Here is a 22763-nt window from a genome sequence, read left to right as displayed (position 1 = left end):
ACCCCTGGAACAAACCAGGCACCACACAAGAAACTAAAATCAAACAGAATCCTGTTTTACCTGATGCCTACAATACAAAATGCTGGGTACCAGAGGAGCATCTTAAAGAAAAGAGTTCTAGGGTTGTGGAGTCACTACAGAGAAGGCTCCACCTCTACTTACCATCTCAGGGCCAAGTATAATTTTTCTCAGGTCTAATACAAAGTTACAACTGGACATCCTTCCTGGTCTCATCCTAGACATACTGTCTTATGAGTTTCATGATCTTTTGGGAAAGCATATGTTTTAAAGCAGAATTCTATTTTGGAAACATATAATGCCAACAGGTTTGAAGACCAAGTTGCTCCCCTTGGAACTTATGGACTCTAGTAAAATGAATTAGCTCCAACCTGCCCCCACCCCCATGCTGGACCCTGAGCAATTTACCTTGCCTCTAAGAAAGATGGGCAGGTACAGATGGAAATGATTGGTCCCTTAAACACACCAGTCCCAGATCAAATATCTACAGATGTATCCTTTTGGCCACCAAACAATCAGAATTCACACCCATGTCCCTTTAAAACAATTTCAACACTCTTTTTTGTCACTCTTTCTTGCACAATGAAATGACAAAGGGGAGTTTTAGATCTGGTCTGGAATAGAAATAAAAAGAGAATTTCAACTGGCTTAGATTTGTCTGATTCATATTGCTCACTCCACTGTAGCTACCAGACACTGGCATTCATACATTTTGTACATTAATCCTTTAATTCTGCTAAGTTTATTCACCAGCTGAACATACAACAACTTGACTACTTATTTGCAATTCATCCTTGAATTCTGTAGACCTGAGAATTATTCAGATTTTTTCCCCAACAGTTATACCTGGCTACTGCAGGGATGGCGAGCTTTTCTCTACCCACGCTGAAATGATTAATACATTCAGAGGCATTCAAGATCAGTTCACTGGAACACTATGCAGCATTTCAGAAAGGCCACTGTTTCACTGACAAAGGCCCCCTGCTTTCAGATGAAGCATCCCAGAATCTGCTATTTGCTCTAACTTGTACAGCGCTCTCCTTAAGTATGTGTTGATTACATCCACTGCTTCTGGTATGTCATTGCTGGCATATCTCATTGCTTTAATCACACTACAGCTGTTGTTGTCAGAATGAAATAATGCTGTAAGAAGCATGTTTAAAAGTCTGAGCAACAACAACTAGAATGCTAAAGAGCTGTTCAGCCTAAAGTAAGAGGGCACAAAATTTCTCCTTGTAGAAGCAAAGGCCAGGGCTCACTTTGTAGCAGAAGCTGCTTTGCATATTAGGCCACACCTCCCAATCCTCTAAGAGCTTACAGGGCTCTCCTTACAGGACCTACTGTAAGCACTTGGAGGACTGGCTACATCAGGGAGGCGTGGCCTAATATGCAAAGGAACTCCTGCTACAAAGTGAGCCCTGGCAAAGGCCAATTGTGAACTTGCAGGGATGCACATGGTTGTGAGATTAGTAGGATGGTGAAATGTAATGCTGCAGTCCCCATTTTGTTCACTGAGGACAGAAGGTACAATTCTCAAGACAGTTGCTATGTAGAATAGGACACCAGGTTTTGAATTCAATGGTGGCCAGCAACTGTAGCTTTCATCTTCTGCCTCTTCCATCCCTAATGAACATTTCACTACTTTTTGTTGGCCAGACAGCCAGTTCTCAGCATCCCTTGGACAACAGAGGACCCTCTGGGGGATCAGTCCCCTTTCCCCTGTACTTGTTGCCCTCAGCTCTGGCCTCCCCCAACTGCCTCCTCCATCTGGACCCCTGCACCTACCCAAAGACTTTAGCTTCCCTCCCCAACTGTCTCCCTCCCCCCACTCCTCCTGCCTGCTTGCTCACCTCTGCCACCAGCACAGCAAGGGAGCAGAAATCAGTGTAAGTGGGGTGGTCAGATGGGGCTGGTGGCCACCACTGCATTTGCATTTTGGTGAAGCATTTGATGCTGCTTGATTCTGGCATTAGTTGACATGTACATGATGTTTCTATAAGTTGGGGGGTTTGTATCCTCAACATAAGACTTTTCTGCAAACCAGGGAGTCCACTCGGTTTGAAGAACCTCCCACATCATAGCTATTGTGCAATTTTTTTCTTTTCACATGTGGTTTAGTCCATGGCTACTGGATGCTCAGGATACTGCTATTCATGTGCAATCAATGACTTCAGGGGATTTTTTTTTAAAAAAAAACAATCAACCTGTGGGCTAGCAGGCTGCAATTAAAAAACCAAACTCAACCTGTGAAAGATGAAATAGCCTCGTCACACACATAAAACTTGCAGTTGTTCATGGTGATCAGATGACTGTGTGCAAAATAGGGTAATAGGCTTGGTTAAAAAATCCTGTTAGCATGGCAGGCTGGAGGCTGCAAGTGTTTCTCTTGAACGGGCAAAGTATAGAATCCACAGCTGACAAAATGGCCAGGATGTGGGCACATCTTGCTATAACCTCCTCACGCCCTCACACCCTGTCGAGTTTTATCTGTGCTCAGTGCATCCAAGGATTTAGATCAAACCGAGTGTCTATTTCATCTGGCTTTCTGATTCACACGGGTGCACTCATGTGTCTATATCAATCAGTCAGTGAGTATATCAGAATCTGGGAAAGCAACCCTCTAAATTTAAACCTGTGTGCTCCCCTACAGCTCTCCTGCTAGGTTGCATATGAGACACACCATTAGCAACTCTCTGCATAAGAATATGGTGCGAATATATGATGTTCTGTTCCTAGCCATTGGAACAAGTGGAAAAGAATGGTGGTATAGGCAACATTCCAACCAGGGAGGCAGTGGGGCCCTTGGATGACCAAGGGGTAAAAGGATTACTGAAGGAGGATAGGGAAATGGCTGAGAAGCTGAATGCATTTTTTGGCTCCGTCTTCACTGTGGAAGATGAGAAGTGTTTGCCCGCTCCAGAACCACTAATTTTGGAAGGGGTGCTGAAAGACCTGAGTCAGATTGAGGTGACAAGAGAGGAGGTCCTACAAATGATAGACAAATTAAAAACTAATAAGTCACCAGGTCGGGATGGCATACATCCAAGAGTTCCGAAAGAACTCAAAGTTGAACTTGTGGGTTTTCTGACAAAAATATGTAATCTTTCATTGAAATCTGCCTCTGTTCCTGCGGACTGGAAGGTAGCAAACGTCACCACCATCTTTAAAAAGGGTTCCAGAGGAAATCCAGGAAATTACAGGGTTCCAGAGGAAATCCAGGAAATTACAGGCCAGTCAGTTCCTCATCAAAGGCTCCTTAGAAAGCTTGAGAGTCATGGAGTAAAAGGACAGGTCCTCTTGTGGATCAAAAACTGGCTAATTAATAGGAAGCAGTGAGTGAGTATAAATGGGCAGTCTTCACAGTGGAGGACGGTAAGCAGTGGGGTGCTGCAGGGCTCAGTACTGGGTCCCATGCTCTTTAACTTGTTCATAAATGATTTGGAGTTGGGAGTGAGCAGTGAAGTGGCCAAGTTTGCAGATGACACTAAATTGTTCAGGAATTGAGAACCAGAGAGGATTGTGAGGAACTCCAAAGGGATCTGTTGAGGCTGAGTGAGTGGATGTCAACGTGGCAGATGAGGTTCAATGTGGCCAAGTGCAAAGTAATGCACATTGGGGCCAAGAATCACAGCTACAAATACAAGTTGATGGGGTGTGAACTGGCAGAGACTGACCAAGAGAGAGGTCTTAGGGTTGTGGTAGATAACTCACTGAAAATGTCAAGACAGTGTGCGATTGCAATAAAAAAGGCCAACGCTATGCTGGGAATTTTAGGAAGGGAATTGAAAACAAATCAGCCAGTATCATAATGCCCCTGTATAAATCGATGGTGCAGTCTCATTTGGAAAACTGTGCAATTCTGGTCACCGCACCTCAAGAAGGATATTATAGCATTGGAAAAAGTCCAGAAAAGGGCAACTAGAATGATTAAAGGGTTGGAACACTTTCCCTATGAAGAAAGGTTAAAACGCTTGGGGCTCTTTAGCTTGGAGAAACGTCAACTGCGGGGTGACATGATAGAGGTTTACAAGATAATGCATGGGATGGAGAAAGTAGAGAAAGAAGTACTTTTCTCCCTTTCTCACAATACAAGAACTCATGGGCATACGATGAAATTGCTGAGCAGTCAGGTTAAAACGGATAAAAGGAAGTACTTCTTCACCCAAAGGGTGATTAACATGTGGAATTCACTGCCACAGGAGGTGGTGGTGGCTACAAGCATAGACAACTTCAAGAGGGGGTTAGATAAAAATATGGAGCAGAGGCCCATCAGTGGCTATTAGCCACAGTGTGTCTGTCTGTCTGTCTGTCTGTCTGTTGGACTGGATCGGCCATTGGCCTGATCCAACATGGCTTCTCTTATGTTCTTATTCTTCCTTCCTGCTATACTGTGTATGCTTAGGACATATCTTCAATGGGCTGAATAACCATTAGCTAATTAATTGCTTCCATGTGGGAGGAAGGAACAGCTCTGGTGCTTGTTGATCATATACCTTAGAAATATGAAGGCCACAGAGATGATCACCTACAAGAGGCGGATAGGTCATCCTGGCATTGAGTCAGATAATTTCAAAAATGCTACAAAACCTGCCCAAACCAGTATCAAAATGCCTTTTCTATATTACATTTCCAATCCTAGTGGAACACAAATGTGGAAATTTTATTCTAACCATTGTATGCTCTCCCTAGAATAGTCATAAGACCTCCCATGACTTATAATGACAATTATTAAAAGTCACACTTCAGAAGGTTAATGCAAGATGAGCTTTAATCTGGTGCCTCTGAAATGTTTCTTGCACTGAATTTTTTTGAGGGGTCATGGATTACAAGCAGATATTCAAAAACATGCATGTATGGTGTAAGAATAACATTTCTATTGATATAGATTCAGTGGGTCATGATTCTTCACTCTATATCTATGGGTACCTGATACTGCCATTATTTCGATCCTTAACGAGTCACCAGTACAGATACTGCAGTCAGAGGCTCAAGTTAATGAAGGTCAGGGGTCTACAACACATAATGAACCTGGCCCAGAGGATGACTCCCCAGTGATATCAGAGGAATTGGATCCTGATACATCTTCTGAAGGGGATTTCCAGCATGCACATAGGATGCCTATTGTTCCGCATAAGCACAATTTGGCCAACAAGCACCATCATTACAGGAGTTGCTACCAAGAATATTCCCCTGAACGATATGAGCGGGAATGGTGCATGAACACCTATGAGCCTTATATGTGCCATTGTCGGGATTGCCAGTCTCGTCAGATGGGACACTACTGGTGTCATAGCATGTTGAGATTTTATTCACCACTGAGATATCATTAATCTTTGATGGATCCCCTGTCATGTTTCAAAATATAAATTTTGTTACAAATTCAGCAATTTAAGATTAAATTTTAAGTATGCTTAGTTTCTTTTCCTGGAATTAAAATTGGGAGGGTTATTCCCTGAAATGTAACTTTAATTTACAAAGTATACAGCATCGTGTCGAATTTTGCAACAAAATTTTTACAAATGCACCGTTCAACTTCAATATTGTAAACTTATTAAGCAAATGCCAAACCTAACAGCATCAATGTCTTTTTTTAATATAGCGATGCAATTATATAGTACACAAGCATACATAGACAGCTGCCTGAACTTCCTGATACCATCATAAAGGGATCTCTTGTAAAATGTGGTGTGGATTTAGCAGCCACATAAGAAATTGCTAACATTGCAACTTGCTGTCTATATCACTTACATGTTCAGCTTCCATCTGATGTCAAGGAGCATTTTTTTAAACCACTAGCTTTCATTAGGGCTAGATTCTCCATTTTGCCAAGGATGCTATAGAACAGGGACCCATCCAAATGAGAAAGCAGCTCTATATAAAGAGAACGTGCCTAGCCCTACTGTGTTCGCTTGGCTGTTTTAAAATTCAGAGCAATAGAGCTGAAAGGGACTCAATCCCCTCCTTAAGATTTACAATTTTCTCCAAAATCCTTCTCTGAAGATTTTGCTGTCAAATGTTCTCTGCACTCTCCGACTGCTTGAGTACTCTCCAAATGTGAGATACATGACACCCCCTGTATTTAATTTTAGTATTTGTCAGAAGATGTTAATTTGCTGTATTTGAATGGTGCCGAGGATTTGGCAATTTAGATAGCTGAAGCACAATAGCAGGGTGCAGTCATTTCAAAACTTCAGGGAACATTTTCCATGTTGATATATGCCAGGGAACCTCTGCAGGTCTGCCACAGAATTCCTGTGAGTTGCAGAGTTCTAGGGTTCACACAGTTCATATGAGGCCATATTGGATATTACCATCAATTACTCAGAACAAAGAGCATGTCCAAGAACACAAAGGTGTTTTGCATGTGAGAACAGTCATGTGAGGGTTCCCCAATGCTGCTGTGCCAATATGTCAGAGCAGCAATGGGGCTCCCACATTCAAGATTTCTCCACAGTTTCCCTACCCCATTCCATGGACTGAGGCCATCCTGCATGCCTTCAGGGCCTTCTCAGTTTATGAGAATCATTGAATTCCCAGTTTCAATTTTAAAAAAATTAAGCATCTAGCCCATTTTGTCACAGAAATATGCCTTTCCCCTTATTTCTCTGCAACAAAAAGGGCTACAGATGAAAACTGGGAATTCAGAGAGCCTGATGTATATATTGTTATAACATTACAACAATATTCAATTGCTAATTTAAAAAAAAACTCCCCCAGTGGTGGAGCCAGGCACCAGAACAAGGGCCAGACACTAGACAAGGGTGGGAAAATGACTTCCCTCTAGGCAGAACTGGGAAAACACAACCCACATGGCAGCCATCTGGGCTTTGCTGAAATCTTTCCCAAAACTTTACAGCAAAGCAGGTCTGAGAAAGATCAGGAAAAAAGCCAGGGAAACCCCAAGAGGCACACAAATGCATCACAATGCTGTGTGGAAATGGAAAATTTTGCTTCTTAACAGCATTGAACCTAAGGCAAAGAACCTATGTGGAAAGATTCACATGCACAACACTCTCCTCTAGCTAAGCATTGCCATAGAAGATCAGTAAAAGTGGGCAATCTGTCTTTCAGCTGTTGCTGCTGAGGAACCCCAGATAATCTTTATCCAGGGTTCTCTGAGAAAAACCAGACAGAAAGCTATGGGTGTTTCATATTTGTCAGTATTTGCCATGCTGTATTATTTAACATCAGATCTATTAGGCATGAAGTGGTATTTAGTATATGATGGCATCTGATTGATACTATGTAATGGCAATCAGCTTTAATAGTTATCAGTGTATGAGATTACATAGCTGAAGCCTAAAGCATTCAGATTCTGAATATATAAAATGTGATTTGTTATTATTTCAAAATTTTCCAGGCAAAACAAAAGAGAAGTTCAATTGGAAAATGGAGGGATTTCTGAATAGTTATGAATATTTGTTTCAGTTCCCTATTTATGAAGAGATGCATCTAAGCATCTCTTCATAAATAGGGATGCTGGCCTCCAGGTGGGACTTGAGGAACTCCCAGAATTACAAGACCTCCAGATTACAGAGATTCATTTCCCTAAAAAAAAAAAGATTATTTTTTTTGGGGGGGGCGCGTGGACTCTATCACATTGTACCCCACTGAGGTCCCTGTCCTCCCCAGGATACCTCCCCAAATTGTCAGGAGTTCCCCCACCTGGAGCTGGCAATCCTACCTTCCCAACCCCTGTCAGTCGCTGGGGAAATCTGGTAACTCCACTTCATAAATCAGCCAATATTATCCAGGAGAGTAACCAACAAAGACAGGGCAAATGCAGTAATACAGCAACAACAACAACAATAAAAAGTCTCTTGTAGAGAAACTTGGTCTAGATGATTCAAGTAAGCAGTAATCTTATTTCAAGCTGTTATAATAGTGAATTTCCCTATCGACAACAGGAATAACACGAGGAAGGGGAGGACAAAACTCTATGACCGCACATTATAAAGTACGAAAGTACTAGTGGTTTCTAATTTGAAAATTGGGAGTATTGTGGAAGGCCAGAATGAGAAACACCTTAATTCATAATTAAGTGGATGTTAAAACATATTGCACATGCCCAGATATGGTATATCACATCAAAACACTAGATTTATAAAAATTTGAGGAAATGCCTATAGTAGCCAAACTGTTTTCAGTCCCAAACACAATATGCAATATTTAAAGACTACAGTTAACAAAAATGCACTATAGTGGCCAAAACTATTTTCAATCATGAACAAAATGTGAGGTTCAGAAAATACAGCTCACAATAATACCAAGTGCAGGCTATCCAGCAAGTGCATTACACAATAATTACAGGATGCTAGCAAGCTCCATTTTGATAATCTCTTCTTTTTTTAAAAAAAGTAAATTTCCCTACTATGCTAACATTGACACACTAGAGAACAGAAGTATTACATTCACAGTACTGACCTCACTGATGATCGGGGGATGTTTCTATTTCCAAAGCTTAAAAGGAGCTTTAATCACAGTAAACTATATGCTGAAGCCAAATGCTGTTGTGAACAGTAGTGAGTGAATCTGATGGTCTCATCCTGACTCATGCCATGACAGCTTTTCTGAGGCCACCTCATTCCCAAATAGCCACATCTATTTGTTTTTGCAACATACCAATTTCTGTCTTCATTTCTGAAAGAAGGATACTGAAAACCAGTTTGGTAGTGAGGAAGAAGACAATCTGCTGCTGTGTGTGCCAAGTTGTGTTTGTTTCTCTAGCCTGTCCAAATAGAGAGAAATAGTACACCAGACAAAAGCACATAGCATTCAGAGTGCTTTCATCTATATCAAAATAAACCCACTTTTTTGAAGAAGAAGAAAAAGAAGCAAAAACCCTGCGGTTTAGAAAGCAGCTTTGGGCAAAGAGCAGGCAGAATCTCTACCTCTTCTTGCGTTGCTTGGAAAAAGCTTGCAAGGCGCTAAAATAATCTTTGTTGTGAGCAAGAAAGAAAGAGAGAGATGGCCTGCGGGCTTTTGCTGACCTTGCAAGCCTAACAGTAAATAAAGGGGGGGGGTGAACCCACACTAAGCGGCTTGACAATGACCTCAGATGACAGAATATTTAAGATGCTCACTCTAGTTATACTCCATTAAGTTCCCATTAAGGCCAAAAAGTGATTGTTGCACTTGGAGATTGAGTGAGTGATCACAACTGTGCTGTGATTTAGGTATCTTTTGGGCAGGGATTGGCTTCACAGGAAATTCACAGATGACCTTGGCCACTTACACCCTCTCAGCCTAACCAGGCTCATAGTACTGTGAGGATAAAATAGGCAAGGGAAAACCAGGCACCCTGCCCTGAGCTTCCTGAAGGAAAGATGGGTTAGAACAGTAACACCAAAATATCATTAGAATGATCTGTCCTCCTGCAAAGCATGTAAAGTAATTTATGATGTTAGTGTTTCAAGTGGCAGTTCATTTTTCTTCCTTCATATGGCCACCAAGGGGACTAACAAATTAAAACATACAAATTAAAATCTCATCTTAAAAGCCATTAAAACTAACACAAAAATACACCATTAACACGATTTAAAATCAGATTTCAAAAGAAATACAAAAGATAAAAAGAACAGTTAAAACATTGCGGAAGAAGGCAGGATTACTGAGGGAATGCCAAATGAAACAAACAAACAAAGGTCTTCACTCACTGGGGGAAGATAGCAATCGAAGGGGAAAGGCAAATTTCCCTGGGAAGCGAGTTCTAGAATTTTGGTGTCACTACTAAGAAGGCTCCCTTCTGGGTTGCCAGCTGTTTAATCTGAGTCCTTCAATTATGTTAATCTCAAACCATATTGGTAGGGTTGACAGCTCTGGATTGGGAAGTACTGGGAGATTTTGAGGGTGGAGGCTAGGGCTTAGGGAGGGGATGGACCTCAGCAGGGTACAATCCCATAGATTCCACCCTCCAAAGCAGCCATTTTCTCCAGAGAAACTGATCTTGGTCATCTGGATATCAAGTGTAATAATGGGAGATCTCCAGGTGTCAACTGGAGGTCGACAGCCCTACATATAGGGATTTGTTAGCAGAAGCACCTTAAATTATACCTAGAACTAAACAATTTGCCTAATCCAGGAGGGCTTGAAGTTGCCCAACTTCCACCAATTAAATCACCTTGCAAAAGAATCATAGAGTTGGAAGGTACCTCCAAGGTCATCTAGTCCAACCCCCAACACAATGCAAGAAATTCACAAATACCTCCCCCACAACATGTACACATCCAGTACCCCCTGCTCCATGTCCAGAAGATAACAAAAAACCTCCAAGATCCCTGGCCAAACTGATCTGGAGAAAATTGCTTTCTGACCCCAAAGTGGAAATCAGCATTTCCCCAGGCATGCAAGAAAGGGCCATAAAAACTAAGCACTGATGCAACCCTTCCTGCCCTCCTTCCCATAATCTGCCTAAATTCATAGAATCAGCATTGCTGTTCCAAAGTTCCAAAGTTAAAAAGTTCCAAAGAAGGAGAGGTCCACCACCTCCCACAGAAGCCTGTTCCATTGAGGAGCCACTCTGTCAGGAAGTTCTTCCTAATGTTTAGCTGGAAACTCTTTTAATTTCAACCTGCTGGTTCTGGTCTGACCTTCTGGGGCAACAGAAATGGGGTTCCACACCATTCTTTATATGACAACCCTTCAAGTACTTAAAGATGGTGACCATATCACCTCTCAGTTGTCTCCTCTCCAGGCTAAACATACCAAACTCTTTCAACCCTTCTTCATACAACTTGGTCTCCAAGCCCCTCACCATCTTCATTGCTCTTCTCTGGACACGTTCCAGCTTGTGTATATCCTTCATAAATTGTGTTGCCCAAAACTGAACACAATTCTGCTGGTGAGGTCTGACCAGAGCAGAGGAAAGTGACGCCATTATTTCATGTGACTTGGAAACTATATTTCTGTTGATACAACTCAAAATTGCATTAGACTGTCTAGCTACTGCATCACACTGCTGACTCATGCTAAGACCCCTAGATTGTTTTCACACATACTACTGCCAAGACAAGTCTCCCCCATCCTACCATTATGCATTGGATTTTTCCTACCTAAATGAAGAACTTTTCATTTATCCCCATTAAAATTCATTTTATTTGTTTTAGCCCAGCTTTCTAGACTGTCAAGATCAACCTGTATCCTGACTCTGTCTTCTACTGTATTTGCTGCCCCTCCCATTTGAGACTGGTTGATAGTTATTCAGAACTCCTGGGTCCAGGATGGGCTTCTTTAGAAGTGAGTGCAACACAAAGTGCATTAACTAACGCTGGGACTCAGTCAACCAGACCTCCCCATCTCCCTGGAACATTTAATTCACCAGAAGCAGCAAGGGTCATACAAGCAGGTGATAAGCCTCAAACCTCCAAGGATCCTATCTACATCTTCAGACAGAATAAACTTAAAGGTATCCCAAATAACCAGACACAATGGTCCATGCTTTATTCTTAATCTTTAAAAATGGTGTGTGTGTGCGTGCGCGTGCATGGAAAGGAATTTATGAGAGTTGGGGAGTGACCATGGTTCAGTGGCAGAGCCTCTGCTTGGCATGGGGAAGGTTCAATTGCTGGCATCCATTTAAAAGGATTTGGCAGTGGGTGTTGCAGAATAACTAAATTATAGTTTATGCAAAACTGAAGATTGTGGAATTAGAACACCTATTATTCTATGGCCTTTTGTCTTGGCCTCTAGACCTTTTTACTCATCTGGTCCCCTGGTCCCCATTTGCATCCTAGTCCCTGCACCTCAGAAGCCTGGTGTTATGTATGTGAATGTGTTACCAAATGGTGTTCCTGCATGGCTCATCAGAGCCTGAAGGACTGAGCTTGGGGACTTAGGAACAATGGGCAATAAGATCCAAATCCAAACTGCCCAGCTCCAATCACAGCCCCCCTGCTGGTTTGAATGATCCAATAACGTGCTAGCAGTTATATATTTGGCCCAGTGTGCCCCATTCACCAGTTGCGTTAGTGCAGCCACCCACCATGCTGTACTTAATAAAGAGCTTGTTATCACTACTACCTCACCTCTTCAATGCCTAAGAATCCACTATATTATACCTGGAGAGGAAGGGGTTCTTGGAACTGATCTCACCACTTCTCTCTTCTCCTGATAGGAGATCCATTGAATTCATTTTTCTTCTTCTTGCAGGAGTTCTACAAACAGAGCATGAATTTGTGCAAGGTGATGGAGTTCCCCAAGACTGAATTGCACTGTTTGGCTTTGGATAAATTATCATTCAGCTGTCCCCCAGTCACACACATTGAGCAGCATCTGAGCAAGATAATGAACACACAACCACTTCCTTGTTCTCTTGATATTAGACCTGCAACCTGATGAAAAGGGGAATAAAAATGTAGTCAATTAATCAGCTGTTTAAATAAGCATATTAATTCACACCAAGATGGTCTGTATTGTTTATATTGTCTGAGTTGTAGTTTTCTCCCAGTGTCATTTGCTGGGGCTATGAGCTAATGCAATAAAGTTTTATATATGTAAATACCCATAAATTTGCATTGAAATAAAACAAAAATTCTAGGGGAAAAGAAGTATTGTTTCCTCATTTTCAGGTATGTACACATGTCACACAAAAACACCTTTGCAGAAGAGATATTTCCTCATACATAAAGCACAGATGACAGGTGCCATCCTAAGAGAAGCTTTCTACCTTCTGCCTTGTACAAAAGGGAAATGCTAAGATTGTAAGCTGCAATTCATGGTTCTTTGTTAGAAAGAAAAAAGCTTTTTTAAAAAAGAATGTTGACTGATTAATAAAAGGCATATTTTTAATCAATCACAATTTTTTAAAAAAAGATTAATTGAACCAATTTTTCAACTAAACATTGCAGTCCTATTTGAAATATTTAAAAAGCTCTGGGAGTGGAATGGTTAGCTGGGCAGCGGGAAGTGCAGTGGGTTTTGGCTGTTGGCAAAAGGCCATGCAAGCCAGCATCATTACAACTCAGAAGGGCCAAAAAAGGCTCTCCGGAAATGTTGGGCAGCACAAAGACGCTGGGAATTAATCCACCGGCACTATTAGCAGTCTGTCCCTACTGCCATTTTATAACAAACATTCTAATTATAAAGTAATAATCATAACTGTAATTACATTTCATTATTACTCCAATTTATTATGGCGCTATCACAACTGCAATGTCAGCAACAAGATTCATGCAGCAATAAAGCAAGGTGGCCTCCAAACCCTCCAAACCAGCATACTCCCCATCAACAATGGGTCGGCTAGTCTACAGTTAGTGGCCCATCTCCTCCACATGACCTGCTCTCTGGCTCTGACTGTGGCCAATGCTGTATGCTTCCCAGGAGACATAAAGCTCCTGTAATCACCTAATTGCAGAGCCTCAAGCATGGAGCAGATTTCTTCCTGGCACAGCTGGTTCTCATCTTATGACCTGAAACCTGAGGATTAATAAGCCTTTCAATGTTCATTCCAGTAAGCAAGTGTAGCTGCAGCGTCTGCTGATGGCTGTAGAAATATTTAATCATTATCTCAAAGGCCCCCACGTGGATTCTTCATCAAACCCACCACATCCTGCTGAAAGGTAAACCTCATTTGGGAAGGAACCGAGGCTTGGCATTCTGAGGACCACTTTGAACAAGATAGTTTGCATCTGGAGTTAATACCCAAGTACCGTTTCAGATCTGGTGGCAGCAGTGTGTGTGTGTGTGTATCTCTCACTCTGTGTGTGAAAGAAATTTTACTGGGAAGGGACAAGATTTACAGCTGGGTTCAAAGGTCTGGTTTTCAATTCACCAAAGATCAAATTAGCCTAAAGAAGTACATTGAAGAGCATTTGCACTAGCTATTTTTACTCTCGTAACAAGTAGAGATTTAGGTGCTTGTTGTAAAGAGTAATCACATGTGGTTTCAAACATGGTCATGTGTGCCAGTGACTGTTCAGCTTGCAGGTTCTTTCCCCCAAAGCCCTGCTCTCTGTGCCCTCAGAAATGAAGTAGGTGGTGACAAGAGACAGGACATTTTCAGTGGCGACACCTCACCTTTGAAATGCCCTCTTCCCCCCCTGGCAGTTTGACTGACATTTGCCTTACTGTCTTTTAGATGCCTGGCCAAAACATTTTGCTTCTCCCAGGCTTTTAACTGAGAAATCTGATCTTAAAAAAAAAATAATAATAAAGTCTGCTTCGACCCTGCAGACTGTATCATATCATCATAGAGTATTCCTTGTTGCTTTATGATGTTTTTATTCCAATTATTTGTTTTAAATAGTTGTAAAGTATCAGTTAATTATGTACAGTAGGTGTTTGGAGAGTAGGGTTGCCAGATACAGGCTGAGAAATACTTGACGATTTTGGGGGTGCAGGGTGGGGTTTGGGGAGGGGAGTGGGCTTCATAGAGCAGAGGTCATTGAGCTGAGGTCCATAAGTGGTTATTAGCCACAGCATATTGTTGGAACTCTCTTTCTGGGGCAGTGATGCTCTGTAATCTTGGTGCTTGGGGGGGAGGCACAGTGGGAGGGCTTCTAGTGTCCTGGCCCCACTGATGGACCTCCTGATAGCACCTGTTTTTTTTTGGCCACTGTGTGATACAGAGTGGCCTGATCCAACGTGGCTTCTCTTATGTTCTTAGTCCACCTTCCAAACTGTCCATTTTCTCCAAGGGAATTGATCTCTATAGTCTGGGGATGAGCTGTAATTCCAGGAGACTCCCCAGGCTCCATTTGGGAGCTGGCATCCCTACCAACCCTCTTGCTGTCATTGAGCCCTGGCAGCCTGACAGCAGAGCACAGGCACAAGCTGGAGGCCTGGGAAGTAGATGGTTTGTCTATTGCTTCCTTGCAGTCCAGCACCTAATGCAGAGAGGGAACTGAAACTGGAGGAAGTGAGTCATCAGCCATGTATTCCTCTGTCCCAATAACTACCCTGTCCAAGTCCTTCAAGCTCTTAGGGTCACTGTAGCCTCTTGCAGCAAAAGAGTTACTTTAAAGTGCTTAATTAGGATTGAAGTGCTAACTTTTATCCAAATTAACCCCCATCAAGGTAGGAGAGCTTCTAACAGTTTGACAGGGGCTATTATATTCAGCACTGCGAATTTCTCAACCAGCACTGAAACCTCCCCCCCCTCCTACTGTTCTAGCACCACAGTATATCACATCTGTTTGGGGTGGCTGCATCCTATCTTGAAACAGGAACGCATGAGTGGTACAGCTTACTGGAATCCAGAAAGGAGTAGCACCGGGTGTTAGGATTGCTCAGTAGTGTTTCATTCGGCACTGTCTCAGTAGCTAACCTCAAATACAAATGCCATAGTGCTCAGTTTGCGGATTTACCTCAGTTTGTTCTTGCAGGTCCCCCTTGTGTATTTTAAAGAGACAGATATGACTGTAAGGTCCTTGAGGCAGGGATTTATCTTTTTGTTTATTAAAGTACTACATATATTAAGATCAGTAGGCACAATCTGCTGTTAAAGGAGATGGAGTGATTGGACAGGAGATTTCAATACAGAGCTGCAGGCACAAACAGAGCACATCTTATCCTCAAAGATGACAACTGGATTGGATACAGTCTGTGTATTAAGACCTTGGCTTTGTTTGAATGAAATATACCATAAGTCAATGACCAAAGAACCCACATCATTTTGCTTAATAGATAACAGCCAAATTTTAGATAAGTTCTTAGGCTTTGATGAATGTAACACAGCTGAAGAGTGATGCTCCAAGCCCCAAGGTAGCACTTTTAGCAGCCGCAAAAAACTGCCCTGTTCTTTTGGCAAGGACAAAAGTGGCATAAAGTGTTCGCCTGTGCAGAAAGAGGATAAGAGGTGATTCACATACCTAAATCTGGTTGTGTATGTAGTGATGTGAAGTTATCATGTGATCACTGGATGGCTGGGATCAGAACATGGAGAAAGAAGCCCTAATAGGTAAAAAACAGAGGCAGCTAAGCCAGAGAAGACAAGGGAATCTAAGCATCAAAGGTAATGGTCTCTTTTCTCAGTTTAAGTAGCTTGAGGAATATTTTGCCCCTCCCACAACTACATTTTCAGCCCTCAAACTGAGATGTGTGAATACCTGGCACAGTCCTAAGTCTACCTTCTTGGCTATCTCATGTCAAGGTCTTCTCACAAGACAGTTAGCCAAGCGACACCAGCAGAATTCTGCACGCCTGCTAAGCACTGTCCCTCTCCTACACTGAGCTTCAGCAGAGGATATGCTGCTGTCTCCTGTGTTGTCACTGCACTGATTCAAACACTTCATCATCACTGCAGTTTTCAGTTCAGCCTGTGCTTTGGCAAAACCAGTTATTGCCAGGATGCAGCTTCTCCCCTCTGTTTTGTGCTTGATCCTCTTTAGCAGTCAGCCAGTTTTCAAGGGGACTTTCCCCCCCTCACCCCCAGCAGGATCCCCGGGTGGATGAAAGGATTCCATTCCCTCTATTTCTTGCTGAGCAGTGCAGAAGTTGATTCTTCAGGGAACTGGGGAAGTTGCATTTTTCTCCTCTGTTCAACATCCTCTTTTCCCAACAACCTGTCTTAAGAGTAATGGCTCTGGTCCTTGGCAGGCCTGGTCTGTTTCATGCTCTAGAGTTATTATTTCAAAAGTCGAACAGCTCCCATTTCTACTTGTTTGCTGGTTTGTGCAAGATTTTAGAAAGGCATCACATATCCCTTGTGCTAGGGAACAACCTACAAAGCACCACCTTATCCAATCCTGAGCACTGAGGCCCACACTGGGATACACGGAGAGTCCTAGAGGTGGGTTTATTCTTAGGGAACTAAAGCCTACCCCGTGACCACAGGTACATTCCTTCACTATCAAGGAAAAGGGCATACTTATGCAGTGCATTCCCTGCATTCAATACAGTTCAGCATTCATTTAACCAAGCACAGCATAAGAACAGAAATGTATGCAGCTTTAGCAGCAAGTCAGACATACCTTTGGATCCACAGTGATGCCTCCAGTGAAAGCCTCCTACTCTTTCTCTTCCTCAGCTGCAGCCCTCTCCCCTTGCTCTCCCCCCCCCTTGCTTTTTTCCTCTGTTGCTAGGAAAGGACCGTTGCCAGGTGATGAGATGCTGGATCCAGCATGTACAAATAGAGAACCCAGAGTGATCTAAAATATGAAAGGGGACTCCCTTCACCCCCATACTCCCAAAGAATGGGAGGTTCCTGAAACAAGAGGTCCAGGCTTGCCTGACAGACTGGCAGAACAGCCCCGGACCCAGCCGGAGCAAAAACATCAAACTCCAGGGCTGTAGAAAGCCATTGGCCAGCCACAGTCTGTTGCAGGAACTGCAGTATGATAGTATGTGAGAAGTGAACATGGAGCAATGAGCTGCATTGCAAAAGGATCAGCTCTCCGATCAACGGGGTCAACCAAAGTTCTCAAAAGTTTGTCTAGGAGCTAAAACAACCCTGACCTGGATGGCCCAGGCTGTAAGGACCCCAACCTGCCGGCATGGAGCAGGTTGCCATGAGAATCCCTGCCCCCATCACCAAGCGACATGCCCTACATGATGACATCATCCAGAAGTGCTGATGCTGGGCACATCACGCCAGTGATGCTCTAGGATTTGCAGTAAAACTCTATGGTACCTTAGAGTTTTTACTGCGAATCCTAGAGCATCACACTGACTTTGGAGCAGGCACTGAAAACACACTGGCACCTAAGTAGTAAGTTTAAATAAAAAATCAGATGGCTATTTTTACTTTTAACTATGAACCTTTTATAAAAATAGAGGCAGCAGCAGTGGCAGACTGGGTGGAGGAGGGCAGATGAAAGAAAGTGTAGTAATGTAAACAGGTGCATCCAGATTAGCTTGCCTATGTTCAAACAGGTCAATGAACAATCTGCTGCCTGATAGTGATCCAGTAGAATGTAAGCTGAGGCAAAGGAAGGGGACTGAGCGTGACATTTGCAGGTAAAAGTAAGGTCCCCCCATTAGCTTATTTTCAATTGGAAATTATTTATTATAAAGATATTCCTTGATTATTAGGGACATTTGATTTTTTTTCATTTTTGCATAGTATCTATTACATTAATCTGAATTCTTCCAATACATTTTACCTTCAAGTCCTTCATACCTTTCTTGTTGCTGCTTGGTAAGAGCAAACTACAACATAAGCAGGGAGTGTTTCTGACATCAAGGGAACAAACCTATTTGTAAATGTGACTGGGGAGTCAAAGAGGGAAGAAAAAAGTCCATCCTAGTCTGTTTTGGGTTAGGACACTCCCAAACTGGCTAACTGTGGCCCCTCTCATCAGTATCAGAGTAAATAAATATCAGATCAAGTGAGTTCAGTTCTTTCTGTTCATTCAAACTAAGTCACAGGGGCCTAGGTCAAAAGCACTTCTTCTTGTTGCTCTCTCCTCTTCTCTTTACCTTCTTCTTTTTTCCAATGATCCACCAGTCATCAATCTTCAGCAACTGCTTGCCATCACCAACCACTGAGAGGCACATAAATTATTGGGCTGAGACTCACTCAGCAGGAATGCAGTCTATACAATTTCAAATAAGATTGCTAGGTCCAACTCAGAAAATATCTGGGGACTTTGGGGGTGGAGCAAGGAGTTTCCCATTCCCTAAAGTAAATAAAAATACAGCAATGCAGTTCCCCTGAACACACTCTTCATTTCCTCATCCCCCAGCAGCTAAACTTTCACTAAATGAAAGTGAGTACACACAGCCAAAGAAGCCATAAGAAACAGTTAGCAAGCACACAATTTTGTGATCTCACTGGGACAATTTATTCACATTGCTGAATATTACCATCTGCTGTATGTCAACCAACTTCTTCAGACTAATAGGAAAATGAAACAACAGCCTAGGATGTGGAGTTTTGCTGAAAACAGAGGAACTGAGAGCAACTTGGCTCTGTCTGCTTGCCCCGCCCTCCTGCAGCTTTCATTTTGAGATTTAAAGGCACACACGCATTCAGAAACACAAACAGCTGTAAGCCTCTTCTAAATCTTTGAAGGCACATGGTGGCTGTTGGGGTGGGGTTTCCCCCTGCTGGCCAGCTCGCTGGTGGGTAGGAGAGGCTGAAAAGCTGGGGGAACCCCCACCCAGACCTGAGGACTGGCAAGCCTAATTTCAAAGCTTAAAGTTTAAATAGAGTACATGGCCACCAGCCTTAAGAAATACTTTCTGGGAGTTTATATAATCCTATTATATAATCCTCCACACACTATTGATTCTAGGGTTGCTAGGTCTGTGTTGGAAAATACCTGGAGACATTGGGGGTGGATGCAGGAGAGGGGCAGGGCTTGGGGAGGGGAGGGGCCTCAGCAAGATACAATGATGTTGTGTCTACTCTTCAAAGCAGCCATTTTCTCCAGGGAAGTTGATCTCTGCCAGCTGGAGATCAGTTGTAAAAGTGGGAGATCTTCAGACCCCATCTGGAGGCTGGCAACCCTAATTGATTCCTATGGCAGAATTTCCACTGATATGCAAGGAAAAAATTCAGGAAGTAGTTCAGAGATTCTGAGGAAAAGACGAAGAAGAGGAGAAGGAGGAGATTGGATTTATAACCCATCCTTCACTACCCAAAGGAATTCAAAGTGGCCTACAAGCTCCTTTCCCTTCCCTTCCCCACAACAGACAGCCTGTGAGGTAGATGGGGCTGAGAGAGCTCTCCAAGAACTGCTCTTGAGCAGAACAGCTTTGAGAGAACTTGTGGCTGACCCAAGGTCACATCAGCAAATCCTTGTGGAGGAGTGGGGAATCAAACCCAGTTCTCTCAGATAAGAGTCTGTACATTTAACCATTACACAAACAAGGCTGCCAAGAGCCACCATGACTCCTCAGAGAAAGATTCTCTCCCTTCCCACACTTGGAGTCCCATTTCACATTTAGAACAATGTATGTATGATTAGAACAGGTATACTGTTACTGTCCTGTAGAAGCATCTAGTCTGACTCCCTGATTGCACAGGATGAACTGGACCCCTGAAATTTTGTGTCTCTCCCAGCTCTGACCATTTATGATACGCTTATCCCTGAGTGATTGCAATATTGCCCTTTGTTTTCATTGTGCTCTTCTGTCCATAGGATTACCTGAATAATCAGCCCAATAATAGAGTCCTCCAGTCAAATCCAAGAACTATTTTAAATAGTAGCATTCCATATTTATAGATGGGTCACAAAGCCCAACAAGCCCATACAGCACAAGAAAGACAGTAATAAAAGAGGGATTATCACAAGGAAGACTAAATTCTACAAGAATAAGGGACATTAGTCTGTTAAAGCAAACATTAGATTCCATTAAAACAAACCCAAGGCAGTGAACTCTAAGATTATAGCGTAAGAAGATTATAGAAATACAGTATATCCATCCTGTTTTCTCCCAGACTTTACAGGTCTATTTATCATTCTTTCCTCCAGATACCCCTCTTGTGGCAGGGATACTGTTTCTCTCAGCATGTGCAATGAACAAGAATCTGCTGCAAGGACAATGGCATTCCTTCCTCCCACTGGCACATGGTGTCGATTGTGGTTGCACATGCATCACTGACAGCTATTGGGATAATGTCTGTGAGATCATTAATTAAAACAATACAACTTCCTCTCCCTGCCCCATTTTTCACGGATTGTACTTCTAACCCAAGGGATCTCCCCCTGCCAATTTTCAGGCAGACAGGAGAAAGTATCTCTGTTTTACAAGCAATTAAAATACTCATTTACACACAGGGAGGCATGAATTGGCACTACTGTTACTCAAACTGAACCCAAAGAAGAGGAAATTAGCTTTAAAAAGGTTCTAGAAAGGACTAAGGATCTTAGTCTTTGTATACCAGTGTGGATCTCAGTAGGGGTACCCACAATAAAATTATGAAGAGAGAGTGATTTTTTTTAAAAAAAGCTTTATTGTCTGCAAAATAAAATAAAAGATGTAAAAATGTAAAGAACCTACACTAAGCACCTGAGAAATAGTTCTCTAAGTAATCACACAAGCACACCAGGGTATACTGGATAAGGACAAGGGAGGAAACTGGGAAGTTTTAGGGATGGGACAAGCTGAAATCCTGAGCTTGAGGCCTGGAGAGGAGCCTGTAACACAGATACAGGGATGTTCAAGTAATGGAAAACCTGGCACACTTTCCACTGAATAGGGATGGGTTTTTTTAAGGAGAAGGAGCTCATAGTTAGATACAGGAACCCAATTTCCCAGGAACCTGATTGGTCCAAGATATGAAGTTTGAATCTAACTACGCAGTTTCAAGGTAACTGCTGTCAAAATCTGGCAGGAAGAGTAGTAGGGAAAAACCTGGCATCAAGATGGTATGGGTTGTTGGATGGGTTCAGTATATTGACAAAAAATGGGAAGTGAATGGTGGGTTTAAGCATCTTCCTGATAGCCCATACAATTGTTAGGCTGCCTTTATCAATGACTGGATCAAATTAGCAATACTTAAGGGTTGCCTACCTGTCTATGTCTGAAAATTGCTCACATTGCCTTGACAAAGTCTCCCTTCCAGCAAGGAATATGATTGCATTAGGCATACCTCAGAATTTAGCATTGAAAGGGTTTTTTTTTTTTTGTTCTTGAGAACAAATATGGCACTTGATCTGGGGGAGACTGCACAATTCCAGCCCACCTTTCCTTATTCTTGGGCATTCAATAGCATGGCTACACTCAGGTGCTTTTATGAGACTTTCCAAGTTTCAGGTCCCCAGACACTTACAGTGCAATCCTAAAGAGAGTTACTCTAGTCTAAGCCCATTGAAATGAATAGGCTTAGACTGGAGTAATTCTCCTTGGGATTGCATTGTTAGTCACTAAAGGGATTGCCTATTAAAACAACTAAGTCCAAAGTAAGGGTGGAATCCCTTTAATCAAGGGCCTTGCCTCACTCTATATTCCCTGCCCTCGCAGTCTACTATGCCTGCCTTCAGAAAGTGTCATGAAAAACATGTTGTCCTTAACAGATAGGCAGGGATAGCTCCACAGCAGAGCAGAGAATGGGACAGAGTCTAAGAGAAATCTACTCCTTATATAAGAAAACTCTTCCTAGAACTGTAGGGGAAATGCAGTGGTTTGTGGACAATGCCCAGAAGCTTCTATGGAAATTACCCTGTTTGGTTCAAATATCTACAAACTTTTCTGGTTGGAAGATGTCCCTGTCAGCTACATGACTGGCTAAGACACTCTCCCCCCTTCTGCTTCTCTCATTTTATGCAACAATAAACAAAGAAAGAGATACATCAGAATAGCAGCCAGTTGTTTTTTATGTTGTGAGCCACCCTGAGCCCGCTTTGGTGGGGTAGGGCGGGATATAAATGAAATGAAATTAATATTGCTGGGTGCCATCAGTTTTAGCAATTTGATTAGTTATATTAAATATATTTATATAGGAAAGGTTTTGTACAGAATTGCTGAATGAACATTCCTACCTTTGATTGGGCTAGCACATTTACAGCACAAAAAGGGGAAATTATGGTATGAGCAGATCATTTGGAGATCCCTTAGACTCCTGAGCTCTGAATTGTATGATTCTGTTGCCTTCAAGGTTTTTTTTTCCTTGACAAACATATGGTCCTGGTTCAGAGTCTGGCTGATATAAAACAAACCATTGAAAACCATTGCTGTCTCCACACTCCTCTCATAGATGTTTTTTAATAATGAAATACTAGATTTGTGTCCAAACTATGGTCTCATTCCATTGAACCAGGATTGAAACATATTTTGAAAGCTTGTTTTGGAGGGACAAGTACAAACCACAGGTTGAGTTTGGGATGTAACAATAAACTATGGTTTACTGAGAATTTATTTCA

The 22763-nt window shown here is 42.4% G+C and overlaps 1 protein-coding gene across 2 annotated transcripts in view; it reads right to left on the bottom strand.

The window, feature by feature from the left end:
- The window catches only part of DLGAP4 (DLG associated protein 4), a 422133-nt gene that overhangs the window by 180273 nt on the left and 219097 nt on the right, over nucleotides 1-22763 (bottom strand). The window contains exon 2 of one of the 2 annotated variants that reach the window (XM_060230962.1): nucleotides 12075-12347. The exons of the other annotated variant lie outside the window; for it this stretch is intronic. The gene's annotated coding sequence lies outside the window, so the exon portion shown is untranslated. The remainder of the gene's footprint in view (nucleotides 1-12074; nucleotides 12348-22763) is intronic. 2 annotated transcript variants of the gene reach the window in all.

Source organism: Heteronotia binoei, chromosome 2 (genome assembly GCF_032191835.1).
Source record: "Heteronotia binoei isolate CCM8104 ecotype False Entrance Well chromosome 2, APGP_CSIRO_Hbin_v1, whole genome shotgun sequence".
NCBI lineage: Eukaryota > Metazoa > Chordata > Lepidosauria > Squamata > Gekkonidae > Heteronotia > Heteronotia binoei.
The sequence above is the reverse complement of the archived record's forward strand: the minus strand, read 5'-3'. Positions and strand labels throughout refer to the sequence as shown.